Source organism: Spodoptera frugiperda, chromosome 5 (genome assembly GCF_023101765.2).
Source record: "Spodoptera frugiperda isolate SF20-4 chromosome 5, AGI-APGP_CSIRO_Sfru_2.0, whole genome shotgun sequence".
NCBI lineage: Eukaryota > Metazoa > Arthropoda > Insecta > Lepidoptera > Noctuidae > Spodoptera > Spodoptera frugiperda.
In genome coordinates this window covers 942334-957772 of record NC_064216.1, presented here as the reverse complement: position 1 = coordinate 957772, position 15439 = coordinate 942334, and the positions used below count along the sequence as shown (strand labels likewise).

At 35.5% G+C, this 15439-nt stretch overlaps 1 protein-coding gene across 2 annotated transcripts in view; it reads left to right on the top strand.

The window, feature by feature from the left end:
* LOC118271670 (Ig-like and fibronectin type-III domain-containing protein 1) overlaps positions 1-15439 on the top strand; it is a 169145-nt gene that overhangs the window by 56768 nt on the left and 96938 nt on the right. For both annotated transcript variants that reach the window (XM_035587802.2, XM_035587803.2), the window contains exon 3: positions 8537-8564. The gene's annotated coding sequence lies outside the window, so the exon portion shown is untranslated. The remainder of the gene's footprint in view (positions 1-8536; positions 8565-15439) is intronic.

Below are 15439 nucleotides of genomic sequence, written 5' to 3'. Positions count from 1 at the left end.
CCTGTATAGAGTCCCGCGACATGTTACATAGCAGTCGCCCAACTATTGTACAGACCGAGTGCCATTGGAAATCAAGTAATCAACATAATTAATTGCCAATCTTTCCAATCTAACCTCAAAAGACCAGCAAGGCCCTTGTAGCGCCTTTGGTGTTTCGGGTGTCCATGGGCGACGACGATTGCTTTCCATCAGACGATACTTCTGCTCATTAACGGGCTTATACCACAAAGACAAATTAAATAATGCGATATTTACTTTGACGGGACAATCCCACTATCATTCATCTGCCACACCGAAAAATTGACTGACAGAATATGTCAAAAGTGTAAATCCATCTTAACACGTATTTAAAATAATAACCAAATCTCATCATCAATAAGGAAGTAAAAATAACAATAAGAAACACCCTTCAATTCACAGTCTTAATAATTCGACCTTGAGGTTCTGTCTACCAAGTAAAGGTGGTGTTCATCTGCCGGAACCTGTCGCTTGCAGTTCCTGACTGCGTTGCCAACTGCTGAGCTGATCGTGCATACCAATGCTTGTCTGTTTGTTTTGGTTATGCTAATCTGCAGTGCAATGGCAGATGTGAGCTGAAAGAGGAGGCCATTGGCTTCAAATCCTTAATCTAGACTAATGAATAAAATTGGTGTCTTTTGTAATACATGTATATGATATACATATGATACATACAAGAAAATAATACATTTTACAATTTTTGTCTGTCTGTCTATTTGTTCTTGCTAATCTCTGAAATGGCTACACCGATTTTGACGGGATTTTCATTGCCAGGTAGCTAGGTAAATGTACTAAGGAGTAACTTAGGCTATATTTATCTGTCACAAAGTACGTAACATACCAAATATTATTTAAAACAAAAAGTATTTTTATCTAATACAGTCATCTAACCTCCTTTGTCCAACTACAAAAACAACGCCACAACTACATAGCTCATCAAGTGTAAAACTAAGTTAAACCGAGTAAAAAAAACTAAGGAATTTCTCTTTTTATCGGAATATTATTTCACAAAGAAACCAAATAAAATATACCTAACCTATTTGTATTATTTAGATGTCATAAGCACTAAGTAGTATTAAATAATAAATACAAGCTCAATTCCTAACTAGGTCTGAAGTCTGGAAAGTATTGGGAAAAGTTTTAGAAAATCCTTGAACAAATTCTCCCTAATTTATATTTAAGATTTTTCTCCAGTTAGGCAATTAACTAGTAAAGAGGGACTAATAAAATAATTAAACTCAAATATATATTTTGTAGTAGTAGTGGTAATATTTTTAATAAAATTATTTCTTTTGCTGTGGGTCCCTGGGGTGGCTTGAAACTAGTTGAGTTACTGCATCGAATAGTTACGTGTATGTGCGTAACCATAGACTAGTTTATTATAGTAGGTAGTTATAATACAAAAATAGATCACATTTAATAATATAGATGTGAAAGTTTGTTTATTTGGATGTTTAAATATTTATCCGCCAATTAGGCTGAAGCTACTGAACGGATTTTGACAAAATTTGGTATACAGATAGGGCAAGAGCTGACTTGGGTGATAGGATACTTTTTTCCCACGGGAACGCGGGCGAACCCGCTGGCAGAAGCTAGTAATACATATTTATGAAAAGCTCTAAGAATACAAAAAGATATTTATTAATAGCCAAATGCAATACAATTGTCTTGACCAATGACGTATCGAATATAATCTGCATCACCAGGTGGATTAATAACCCGTGCACAGATTACCGGCGTGACGAAGGTCTGACGGACCAGCGGGTCGGAACGACCCCCGCTTTAACCGTTAAAACAAATTCGTTGTTACGCTGAGTACTGATTGGTGATGTGTTGTCTTGGTAACGCGGGGGTTGTGTGAGGGTTAGAAATGTGTAGATAATAGTGGATATTAATGGATATGTTTATTTCTTTTCTTTTCTACCAGAAATGTGCTATGCTACGTTGCTGTGGATGCGTTTGGCTTCCACCAATCATATTCATTGATACACACAGCTTAGCACTGGTGTAACGGACTCAGCTAAGCTATGATTTTTATATGGAAAGATACGTGCTGTGGATGCGTGCTATAGATGGCTTCCTTATTATCGATACATCGCGTACTCGAGCTGCGCATCTTCCTCGCATAGTTAGTCCAAGCACAAGCTAATCACTATCGTATATCAAATTTAATGCTAATTTTACCTAACTTAAACCCATCTCCAAAAAAAATAATCTCCATAAATTCCATTTTCAACCTCATTTTTCCCACCGCTTAACTCCCAACCCTCATTAAATCGTAAATTAAAACTATTTTTTCCTTAATCTAGGTTTCAAAGTTTGAAACTAAGTTTAAGCTATCTAATTAAATCGTTCAACACCTGTACTTAATGACAGCCATCTAGAGGGTCGTTAAGACCAGTTGGCGGTAAAACGGTTAATTTGAAATGTCGAATTAGATACATAGTTGTGATAAGTGTTGACAGGTTTGGCTGTTTGGGGGTTGAGTTTGCTATTTGGGTAAAATGTTTAGCGTAGGGTTGAGAAATGAGACTTATTGAACTATTTTTAATAGCGTTATTTCTTACATGTCATCACATTACATCAACACTACGCTTAGTTGGCGATTTCAGTCTTATAATCAGAAATTGTAAGCCTAGGTTTCCTTACGATATTTTCCTTCACCGTTTGTCAGTGTGGCGTCTAAATAATATGTGTTAATAATTTTCATTCTATTCCATAATTATCACTATCATTTCTTATTGATCTTATCGCTAATATAGAACTACTAGATCTACCGTTGGATTTATAACCGTACTTAATTCAAACATATATATCAAAACAAAGTAGTAATGGATCAAATAAACAAAAAGTCAAAACACAGAATATCCCTTATACCTACACCGATAAAATAATATTACAACAAAATCTCATTGTGTTATTATAATTGACGACGATTTTTCTGTCATAAACATCGATTCGACGTTAACTGGCGTACAAAGCAATTATGACAGCCAATCGCTTATTGGCACATTGCCAGTGGTGGCCACTGCCAGACCGATGCCAGTCGACCATAACTGCGAGATGTCGTGGCATTCTTAAGGATTTGGACTTTGGTATAAGAGGTAGCGATTTTTGACGTATATACGCTCATATTTTAACTTATTTAATTAAAAAGATATTTTTAAAGAGTAGCTTTTACTTTTGTTTTACAATAAGGAACGAGAAACGCTAAGACAAACTTAATTATTATTTTATCCGCTTACACGCGTAATTGTTTCACGAAGAACTTGACTAATTTCAAGCCATGCTTGTGGCTCATATTCATGAGCAGCGTTCCGCTACACACTTCGAGGCGATTTTCGCGCTGCTACTGGCGACTCGCCCATTTCGCCCTCCGCCTGGAATCTTTAAGACTTCTTTAAATTTCCGGGAATTTTCATATTATTTCTTACTTCCTTTCATTATTTTTACATTATATTTTTCCATCAGTTCATAACTTACACTACACAATCAGTTTAGCAATATTTTATATTAAGGTTCTTTGTTTAGTCTCGCAGTGGGCATCTATGTAATATGTTGTAAAATTACTCATAGCCACGCGATAGTAAGGGCGTAGGTCATTGCTACCTCATCTACTAAGTAATATATCGTCTGTACATTCTCTTATGTTTTAAGGTTATATAATAAGGCTTGTTTAAGGAAGTTTCCTATTGGTTTTCATAATTATTTCCTTTAGAAAAAAGGTTTGTGATTGGTTAATGTAAATATAGTAACTATTTCCGATCACAAAAAAGATTCCGAACTTACAACAAAGTTCCATTACAGTAAAGTATTTTTTTTCTATGAGATAAGTCGCTTATCTAATAGATGGGTCACCTAATCCCATCTGATCGATTTTACAAAACCAATTGTAGGAAAATAATTAAATTATACTTTGTTTTAATTTCCTAGCTATAACTATTTCAGATATCACTTTTATAAATATAATTCTCCCGAATGACTTTGTTACAAAATAATTTGTTGAGATTGTGTACGGCAGTCGAACGAATATAAAACAAGACGTGTCTCATGGGCTGTGGGTCACAAATACTCTTATAAATATAAGAAAAAATCCGATTATTTTTTACCTCTCAATTCTCAAGTCCACGTACAGCTACGGGCGATATTAAAAGCAAAATCTTCAAAGAAAGTCAAAATAAGATGAAGTGATTTATTCTTGGACACTTTGTTAAATAAAAATATCAAAATTCAATCATGTCTCAATTCTTAATCTTCTAAGGAGCTTTTTGAAAAAAGCGTGATCTTTAAATCTCTATCAATTTAAGCTGATTTCACTAATCTGTATTGAAAATTTAGTTTTTAAATTGAGGCTTCAGTTTCTCTTTAATTCAATTAATAAATTGGATACCTATTTAAAATAATCGAAATTTGAAATCCATAAGTTTAAGTTCAGATATCACTATGCTACAGGTGTTCTAAAATTAATTACCACGGTTTTTCTGGGAGGTAGTGCTTAAAATGTATCTAGATATAAAAAGGCATTATCAAAACGCGCGCTTAGTGCTTGCGATCTTAACTTAGGCTTAAATACCTATTGAACAAAACGATGATACCTACTATTCAATCCCATATCCAATGATTCTTATTGGCAAACGAGACGATCACCTGATGAAAAATGATCACATCTGTCAAAGTCAAAATCAAATCATTTATTCCAATTAAACCATAAATAAGTACTTTAGAAATGTCAACAAATAAAGAAATAAATAATAGTTTAACAGTCTATCCGTCAATGAAGCTAGATGCTCGTTTCAAAGTAAAGCTTCTGTATATGAAATATATCATAAACATAATAATCTCGAACCAAATTCATCTTGAATAGTCTCAACTTACCTCTTATAGCCCAAACCAGATAATATAATGTTACACAAAGTGCTGACGTATATACGTACAATGTTATAGATTTACTCAATACCAGCAAAGCATGTTACGTTAAGAGCTACACGCAGGTACATATCTATCTCAATTAATTGTCTACTAATTGATAGACGGGGTCGTTCGCCGCGGCTTTGTATAATTCCGTTTTATTACTATTGTCATATTATTGTTTATAGCGGGTTATTCACGAGTTAGCTCTGTTGTGTTTAATTTCCGAGTCGGGAACAGGTAAGTGTAGGAGAGCCATGCTAAGGCACGAATGGGCCGGCTCGACCGGAGTGATACCACGACCTCACAGAAAACCGACGTGAAACAACGCTTGCGTTGTGTTTCGTTGTGTGAGTGAGGTTATCGGAGGCCCAATTACCTCCCTTCCCAATCTCCGATTCCCCAAACAACCCTTAAATTCCTAACCCCCAAAAGGCCGATAACGCACTTGTAACACCTCTAGTGTTTTAAGTGTCCATGGGCGGCGGCGATTGCTTAATGCTTACCATCAGGTGATCCGTCTGCTCGTTTACCGGCTTATTTCATACAAAAAAACACATCATACGTATGTATTAATATTCCTACATATACCGATTGATCGTTTTACAATATAATGGCTTACACGTGTAGTGATTGAATATTGATTCTCTTGTTATAGGGAATATTAATCAATGTTGTGACTACTTGTTTACACCGTAGCCATGGCAACCGATGTCCTTGGCTCCATTCTTTAACAAGAAACTCGAAATAGATCCTAAAATACGAAGTCACTGAACGAAAACTATAAAGTCAGACCGTAAAATGATAAACTGCTCCCACATTTTCTTAGAAAAATAATCTTTATTTACTGTTATAATTAACGAGTTCATTCAACGTCTATTTTTATTAAGAAAAGTGATATATTGATAAAGTTTTATCTTGAAAACAAAATGTTTATTGCATTTATTTTCTACGAAATATTAATATTGATGTGATCACACCTCCTCTTATCTTAAAAGGTAAATGTATCTATATTTATCTTCTGTCAATTATAAGAAGGCCTCTCCTACATGCAGTTGTAGGTAATAGGGTAAGTACGCCTGTTCGCGTCCACCTACCGATACGTGGATCGCCACGAATGAAAGATACTAAAAACGTGTAAGATCAAACAAATGTATACTGACTATTACAACTTATTTTCGGGAATTTTTTAATGGTGTTCCGTAACGTGGACATCTACAGGTGAACTTACCCTAGTCCTATTATTAAATAGCAACATTTGAACATAATGAAAAGATGACCAATTTATTTCCACAAAAAAAAATGAATCGATCGCGCTTTCATTTCCCCTATCTAACTAGTAACCTAAATTAGTAGTCCTTATTAAAAGCAGAAATATAAAAGTAGTATAAAAAGACCATGAATATTTGTCAAAGGATAAAAATACGGGGTTCATTGGCACTCCATTAAAACGTCACTGTATATTTATGTTCCCAATAACGAGCTCCTATTTCGTACTTTTTCAACCAATTTCGGGTAAAACGAGCCCCTAACGATGTGATATGAAATATTTATTTTATTATAAGGAATTATGTAGTCTGGCAACATAAAAATTATACTCTGTAGTTGTAGCTAGATGTATGTAAAGGGGAAGTTATTTTTCTACTGGTATTAATATAGGATGAGTCGACTTTACAGTTGTTAGTAACAAGAAAACCAAAATAGGCACATAATTATAAGTTTTTGACTGCTTCGTTGGTCGAGTGGTCGCAAGTGCGACTGCTGGACAACCGGTTTGATTTCCGGTTCAGGCAAAGTATTACTGAGCTATTTTCGGTTTATCAAAATTTTCTCAGTAATTGCACAGAGTCTGGAATTGTGTCCAGTATATGGCAATAGGCTCACCACCTATTACACACTGAAAAGTGGGTGTCTATTGTATAGCTGCATTACGTGCTGTAATTTGCGCCTCTGCTACAGATTGACAGACTATAATTTAATACTTATTTTTTGACATTTCAAACTTACCTATTTATGATTTATTTGGAATAAATGATTTGATTTTGACTGTGACTTTGACCTTCTGTAACAATTAAATAAATAAATGAGATCGATCATCGATACAATATAATCATGTCGTGGCGGCCGTGGGTACATCAAAGCTGCATTATTAATTTGCACGTTGTAGACACAAGAACAAAGACGTAATGTACTATAACTTATATAACTATGCATAATAAATAAATGCCGCGCAGTAAACATTTAACACCTGTGGCAATTCAAGTAATCCTTACTATATATTATACATATATTATAAATATATACAGACGTGTGTTTGTTTGTTTATTTAGCTTTTGTTGCAACAGAGCATTAGTATGATTTTTGTATCTGGCTGCTCTTTTAAGTGTGGAGAAGCCATGCTGGTAAGTCCGGTCGAGCCGTCCCGTTCATGCCGAAGTATAGCCATGCGACTCGACCAGACTGATACCACGGCATCACAGAAAACTGACGTGAAATAAAGCTTGCGTTATATTTCGTTGACGTTCAAAAATGCCTTCCTGGTCTATTGGAAATTAGTAAATTTGGCTTTGTTTTTTCGCCATGTGATTTATCGGAGCCCCAAACTCCCATCCAAAAACCATAAATCATCGATCATCTAATCCCTAAAACCCAACATGCGCCGATTGCTTACCATCAGATGATCAGTCTGAATAAGGGAGCTTATGTCACTCTCGTCATAGGTACCATTAAATCGCGTCATTATAACGTTAGAGAAAAAAAGAAAACAAAGATATTTTACCCATTTATAATATTAGTAAGGATTATTAATTTAAGTTTGTCGAATCTACGAGCATCACGCATATTATAGTGTATCTTTTTATAGTGTCGCGTGATCTTGTTGTGTTTTTATTTAGATCAATTTGTTGAACAAGGTTAAATTGTAACCTAAATACTGATTCTAAAATAAAACTAACAACATCTAATATTTGTTCAAACATCCTGTTTGTTATTTTGACAATAAAGTGTTAAGTTATACAGTAAACTGCGTTACCTCGAATTATAGTTCAGTGTCATTACTAAATATCAACAACTTCTGTTTTTAAAAATATACGGAAATATGTTAAAATTTAAGCTTCAGCACAAATAAGTCTACTAGACCGGAGTGATATCACGGCCTGACAAAAAACTGACGTGAAGCAACTCTTGCGTTTTGTGCCGTCATCCGAATGAGCTCAAAAAGGCTGACAATGCACTTATAACTCCTCTGATGCTGCGGTCAAGGCTTATCGCTTACCATCAGGTCGACGGATGGGAGGCTAATTGATCTAAGAGTAATTTTTGCGATATTGAGTTATACTATACATCATTCAATGAAAAAAAATTCGATAATTCCGGATATATATAAAGGTGATAAGTCAGCTCGTTTGGTCCTAGTCCATAAAAAACTCGCTTTTCAACAATGTGTACATACCTTAACCAAAGCCATCCTAAGTCGCAGTTACACCTATTACCATAAACAGTTGTGCATTATGCAAAAATGCACAAACGACAACATACCTTATGTAACTCATTATATAAATTATTATTCAATGAACGGCATGAATATTAATGTTTTGTTTTTTTATTGCAGTTTGGCTGTGAATCAACAGAGTAATACGGTGAGTTTGAAATATTTATGTTAATCTTTGTATTATGGGCTGGTATGTATAGAAAAGTAAATGATTAACTATATTTCCTTGGTCATCGCTCCATGGAACAGGTGTACCGATTTTTTTATTGATACGACACGTTTCTAATTTAAAAAAAAATAAATAAATATAGCACTTGGACTATTAAAGGGCCAGCCACCTCATTAGTCGAGTTTGATAACAGGACGGTGTTATTGAATTTTCCGGTTTTAGAAATTACGTTTCGGAAGATTTCCTTCAATATGACTATCATAGAGCTTGCATTTGTAGCCAGTGTATAACAATGCTCTTAGCACATGTCAAAAGTAGGTATTACATTTGTATGTGTATCTCTCCTGATCCGGAGCTGCGGACACCGTAACGGTTACCGGGGCCCCGATTTAAAGCAAGATAAGGAACGGGATGGTTTTTAGTCAGTAAGAGCCTGACACTCCCTCTTACCTCACGTTATCCGACGGAAGAAGTCATTGGTTATTTTCCACCCTCAAAAACAAAATTTGCATCTCTGCCGACCCCTTCAAGACTAAACGGAGTGTCTTCATGATGTTATTTATGTTAATCACGATTTTATTATGGGAAGATACTTGGCTCCAAGTGTGGGAGGATAGCAGAACAATATGGCAGTCGTATGAATATTTTATAATACTCTTCCGTAAATAATACAACCAGTTGTTGATTTATTTATTTCAATACGGTACTGCAGCGTGAAGTAACGTGGGTAATTAAGTATGTGAATTTTAATTCTTGCCACTCTTTGTCATTATAGAAGTTACAAGATATGTAAGGAATGTTAAGAATCTCTGTATATTAACTACTTAATAAATGAGTTACAAAAAAGGTGTTTTACGATTAATGATAGCCGGAGCTGGGGTCCGCCCATCGAATTACCGGGGCTCCGGCTCAAAAAGCAGGAGTAGGAACGGGATGGTTTTTAGTCAGTAAGAGTCTGAGTGATTCTTCCTTTCGCCTCGCCCAAGGCGGGAGAAATCATTGGATGATTTTCCCCCGCAAAAAAAGGATTAATAACATAACTGGATAACTTCATTAGTCTTTGTTAAAGTAACTGTGAAAAAAGTCTGATTCGAATTTTCCGGCTTGCATGAAATTAGGCACTACGTTATCTATCCTGTGACTAGACTATCATTACGTGTTTGCATTTGTAGGCAGTCACTAATACTATGAAGACCAAATGGTTACTCTTAGAGAATACCAAGGCATTAGAGTCCGCCAATTTCACTGTATTCCCTTATGTGATGAAGAAATGAAACTAAATGGATACTCTTACTGACGCGTCAAAAATTACAAATATTGTATGTTCATTGTCTCACCGATCCGGCTCTAATATGACTGCTCATCGAAGAAATGGGGTGGTTTTAGTCAGTAAGATCTGACACTTCCTCTCACCTCACTTAAGGTTCCATTGAAATTTTCTAATATCAATACCAAATAAACCTTGCATCTACTGCTTACCTTGTATACAAGACATCAACGCAGTGTCATGATGTTATTTATGTTAATCACGATTTTATTATGGGAAGATACTTGGCTCCAAGTGTGGGAGGATCGCAGAACAATATGGCAGTCGTATGAATATTTTATAATACTCTTCCGTAAATAATACAACCAGTTGTTGATTTATTTATTTCAATACTGTACTGCAGCATGAAGTAACGTGGGTAATTAAGTATGTGAATTTTAATTCTTGTCACTCTTTGTAGTTATAGAAGTTATAAGATATGTAAGGATTCTTAAGAATCTATGTATATTAACTACTTAATAAATGAGTTACAAAAAATCACTGTTTTGGATTAATGAAACTATTAGCTAGCGGAGTGTGCTAGCGAATTATCGAGGCTTTGACTCAAAAGGCTGGAATAGCAACGGGTTGCGCTAACTCATCAGTAAGCGTCCGACTTTAGTGCGTTCGTGTGTATGACTTGTTCAACCCTGTAAAATAAACGACTTAGATAACATTTACTAGTAGAATTATCTTTGTGTTGAACGTAACGTAACATTGCAAGGAGTCTTTGATTTAATTACCGGGTCGCACTAAATTAGGACTACTTGTGACTTATTACGTGTTTATATTTTATCACTAATATTATGAAGACCAAAATTATACTCTGTGTACGGCAATAGACAATTTCCCTAATTCCCTATTACGACACTGGTACTCGTGGAATCACCGACAAAAAATAAACAAATATTGTTTATTGTCCACCTTTTCTAATATGGCAGTCCCATCGAGAAATTACAGACAAGATATTACATTTCTACCCCATTATTCCAAAAATACAATACCAAATAAACCTTGTTACTGGACCTTGTATACAAACATCAATACAAATAAGTATTTATCACGTTTTTCCCTTTAAACGCCTCTACTGTAAAGTACGCTTTTTGAGTTAGCGCAGTATAAATTGCTGGTGTCGATACGTACTACGTAATATGTCATAATTCGTAAAGGCCACACATTGTTGCCATACAAAAAAATACATTTACATATTTATTTTTCTCGGCTGTTAACACCTTGTTGTTCTATTTTCGAATTAGTATGCTGAGTACGGTTACAGTTTGTATTGAATTTGGAATATGGTACTAGGTCGTGACTTTGAGGGTCAAGAGAAATTGGTGTAGTTTGATTTGGGTGTTTTTATACGAGATTTCAATTTTAAGTATTGATATTTGTTTTTTAAAACGTTGCCCCACATTATAATTTTTTCCTATGTCATGGGTGCGTTTACAAACATACAATTTCACATGCACATGACACCCAGACCCGAAACAACAATTTATGGAGCACACAAAGAGTTGCTCCGTGCGGGAATTGAAACCCGCTACACGTTGCACGGCAGCCAGTTGCCCAGTCATTGCTGAAGGTAAATTCTCCATATAGGCAAATAGGTTCTGGTTATTCAGAAAACGCTGCTTGGTCTCTGTTAAGTATGTAGTCCCTTAGTCGACCCGTAGGAAGAGTAGTGGAGGTGCCAAATATTCTACTCTACCGACACCATATAAGTAGATTTACAAAAAAATATATGAGCCTCTAGCATGGCTTGAAACTAGTCGAGTTCCTCGTCAAACATTTACGTGAGTAAACCGATAACATAATAATTAATTTAGTATGTCTCACGAAAGTTACAATAAAATTACAAAAGCGTCAATAGTTAATATATCATGTTTTTATTTTATCTCCTTTAAGCACTAAAGGTCGAGGTATCATCTCCAGTGCACCTTGACAAGTCAATCAAAGGTGACAGGCAATTAGCCCATTACCGACCACCACGCCGCCCGCCGCCGGTCACTCACTGTTATAGTCATAGGAATTGGTATTTCCTTCAACATTACCATCATTTATTGAAGTTAAGGGCACGTCTAGATTAGAATGTAACTTATCTTACTTATATATAGTAAACATGCTGCAACATACAGTCGGTCGAGCCAAAGCATGGTATTCCCACATAGTGTATTATTTATTTAGATAAATTTTATAATAACTATCGTGAGAAATACTAAATTAACTAAAAAGAAATCACGGTTTACTCTGAAGAGCGGGACTCTTCATCATTAGGAGCGTGCATCACCTTCCCAATCCCCTATTCCCTAACAACCCTTAAATTCCTAACCCCCAAAAGGTCGGTAACGCACTTATAACGCCTCTGGTGTTTCGGATATCCATTTATTTATTTAGAAAAACAGGCAAAATTTTACAGCTTAAGCCAATACATTATACAGTTAAAGTGTTGAAAATTGACAACAAAGAAAAAAATAAAAATAATAATATATTTTTAATTACTTAAAACTAATTATGGACGGCGGCGATTGCTTACCATTACCATCAAGTGATCCGTCTGCTCGTTTACTGGCTTATACTCGTATTCACAAACTTTTGCATTTATAATATTAGTAAGACAAGAATACTCCCATCTTGAACATATCTTTACCAAGTTAATATAATGCATAGCAGGCTGAGGGTCGCCCGGTGTTTGAAGACGAGCTGCCGACCTTAGCACAGATGCAGCACAAATACATAATACTTCATAGATTCGTATATTATCGGTAATGGCCGGAGAACCAGGTGTGTGTGTTTATTGTCTATTTTGTTGTTCTTAAGTTGTAATGTTATTTACGTATAATATTGTGTCTTTGAATGGTTATACCCAAGTGTAGTTGACGCTACTTTGGCGTCTAATTTTATTCGGCGCATGACTAAACAAAAAAGTCTTGGAAAAAGTCACGCTGCGGTCTGCCTGGCGGTTTACCGGGGCTCCAGCTCGAAAAGCAATAGTAGGAAAAGAGTGTTTTTTAGTCAATAAGACTCTGACACTCCTTTTGCTTCGCCCAAGGTGAGAGAAGTCATTGGACGATTTTCCACGTCTAAATAAAGGCACTTTGAAGACTGAATTTCCAACCCACACTCTAATGCTTGAGAAATGAACACACTAGGCATCAGATCACATCACTATAACATATTGCCGTATACCGGGTACAATTCTGAGTCCCATGCTAGCTTTTCCCGACATTACAAGTCCCTTGCTAGACAATTCTGCTTACGACTATTAAGTCTTTAATCAAATATTATTATTTAACTTCTGCAAATTATGGCTTTGCCCGCGTTCGAGAAAAAGAAGTCTACATAAAATATGTGTTAATCCAGACCATAATCTACCCTTGTTCTAAATTGTATGCCCTTAAGTTGTTTTGACATGATAGAGTAACAAACATAAACATGAACTTTAGCATTTACAAAATTAGTATTTAATAGTAAGATTTTATTCCTAAAAAAAGATCATTTCCTCTCATAACCGACACATAATTATATTTGTTTTGATTCTATCAACCTTAGGAAAGGTCATACTAACCTCTGCGGTGTCATTGACCTTTCCGTCATTTCAATATTAACCTCCAATACTAGATGCTAGGTGTCAACTATTTTCCAATAAAACTTGTTTTAGTTTTATTCTAATGGTTTATTTTTATTGCAGTGCTTTTATTTGTTTGTAAAGTTTTACGTTATTTAATCTTAGTTGTGCAATAATAGGTTATCAATAATCATGTTTATGCATGATGCTTCAAAAATACTCTCAATGAATTAAACAAAAAAATGTTTTTTTTTTTCGTTGGGAATTGAAACTTTCAAAACTAAATGAATGCCTACTATTTGGTAATTTCGAAACCAATAAGGTTAGGTTCGTTGAGTTACAGGTTATTTATAATACAGGGTAACTTTTAATTCGAATTATTCCTCTCGGGAGGTGATAATACAACTAATTTCCTACAAAATTAGCCCTGAGGTTTCTAGTCCGAAATTGGCTAGTTTCTGAGTTATGTAAAATTTTTGGTTAAGGTCAAAAAACTACCGGTTTGATTTAAATTGTTTGAGTTTTCATCAGTTGTCAATACATCAATAAACATTTATTAATACTAATAATGACAGAAATATCGTTCGTTTTAAAATACCAAGTAAATCATTATCAAACTTTACATACAATTGTCCACATTACTGACTTTATTCCCAGCTCAATACCTTATTTTAATGTACCTTAATTCCTCTAAAAATAAAATACATTACAGGACATAATTATATTTAATAAAAACCTCAAACAGAATCAAATCTCTCCATTTCAATGTGTAGGTGGCGCCACAGTACACCGGCTGTAATATCAATAATTAGGTTAAAAGCCATTTCAAGCCCGGGCCTTTATCACGGACCATTTACTTGAAATCATTATTGTGTTAGCGGCTACAAATAGCCTGTGTTCAGACCTTCTGAGAGGGTCCAGTCATCTACAGACCGCCTGAAAGTATAATTTTCAGGAAATATTCTGATTATATTTATTTTATATTTCTTCTCAAATTACTGCCTCGTTGGTGGAGTGGTTGCTAGTGCGACTGCCGGACAATGGGTCTCGGGTTCGATTCTCAGATCGGACAAAAGATCACTAGGTTTTTTTAGGTTTATCGAAAAAGACGAAGGGCGACTGACAGACTCTTATTGACTTAAAATACACGCGAGTTATTCAGTCAAGAAAATTATCATATCACTTCTCCCTCTCTGGATGAGGCGTGTCACACCCCGTTCCAACTCCTGCTTCGAGCCGAAGCGCCGGTAACCCCTGCGGTTCTCCATAGCCCCGGTGGTAACGACGGTACAAGAAACACATTCTCCCATAGTCAACTATCTATCCCAAATATCACCATGAAAAATGTGCTCCCATTTACGTAGACACCTCACCTTCAGCCGAGATACCATCAAAAATATTGTTTTCCACCCTTCCCTGTCCATCAAGCCAAGTAGATTGAATGCGCCCGTGACGTCATCGCTATCATACATCATCACATTCATGAGATAATGATTATAAATGAGCGAACATCGGAAATTCACCTATCTGATTCCTGCAATCATACGTGACCGAGCAAAAATAAACTTTATACAAACTTCGTAAAGTCGAAATTGTAATGCAAAAAGGTAACCGGTCAGTGCGTAATGGAAATTCGTTTTAATGTTTATAGGAAATTGAACCGTATTTCTCATTACGTAGGAGTGTTATTGGTGTAATGGTGATGGGGAAGGTTGATTGGTATAGTTGATTCGCTAAAGACGAGTGCGTTGTTTAAGTGCACGAATCTAATTATTGAGTTTTTCTGGGTTTTGTTTGAGTATTGGTAACTTTGCTGAGTGCGTGTGGTTAAGTCACGTTTATATCGATATGTCATGGGCGCTTGCGATGGCACTATTGTCTATTGAGTAGCTGCCAATGTCGCTCACGAAGGTTCATTCCTTGGCAACTCGAGACAACAGCTTTTTAAAGATGTTTTTAGTAAAAACAAAAGATAATCATTGC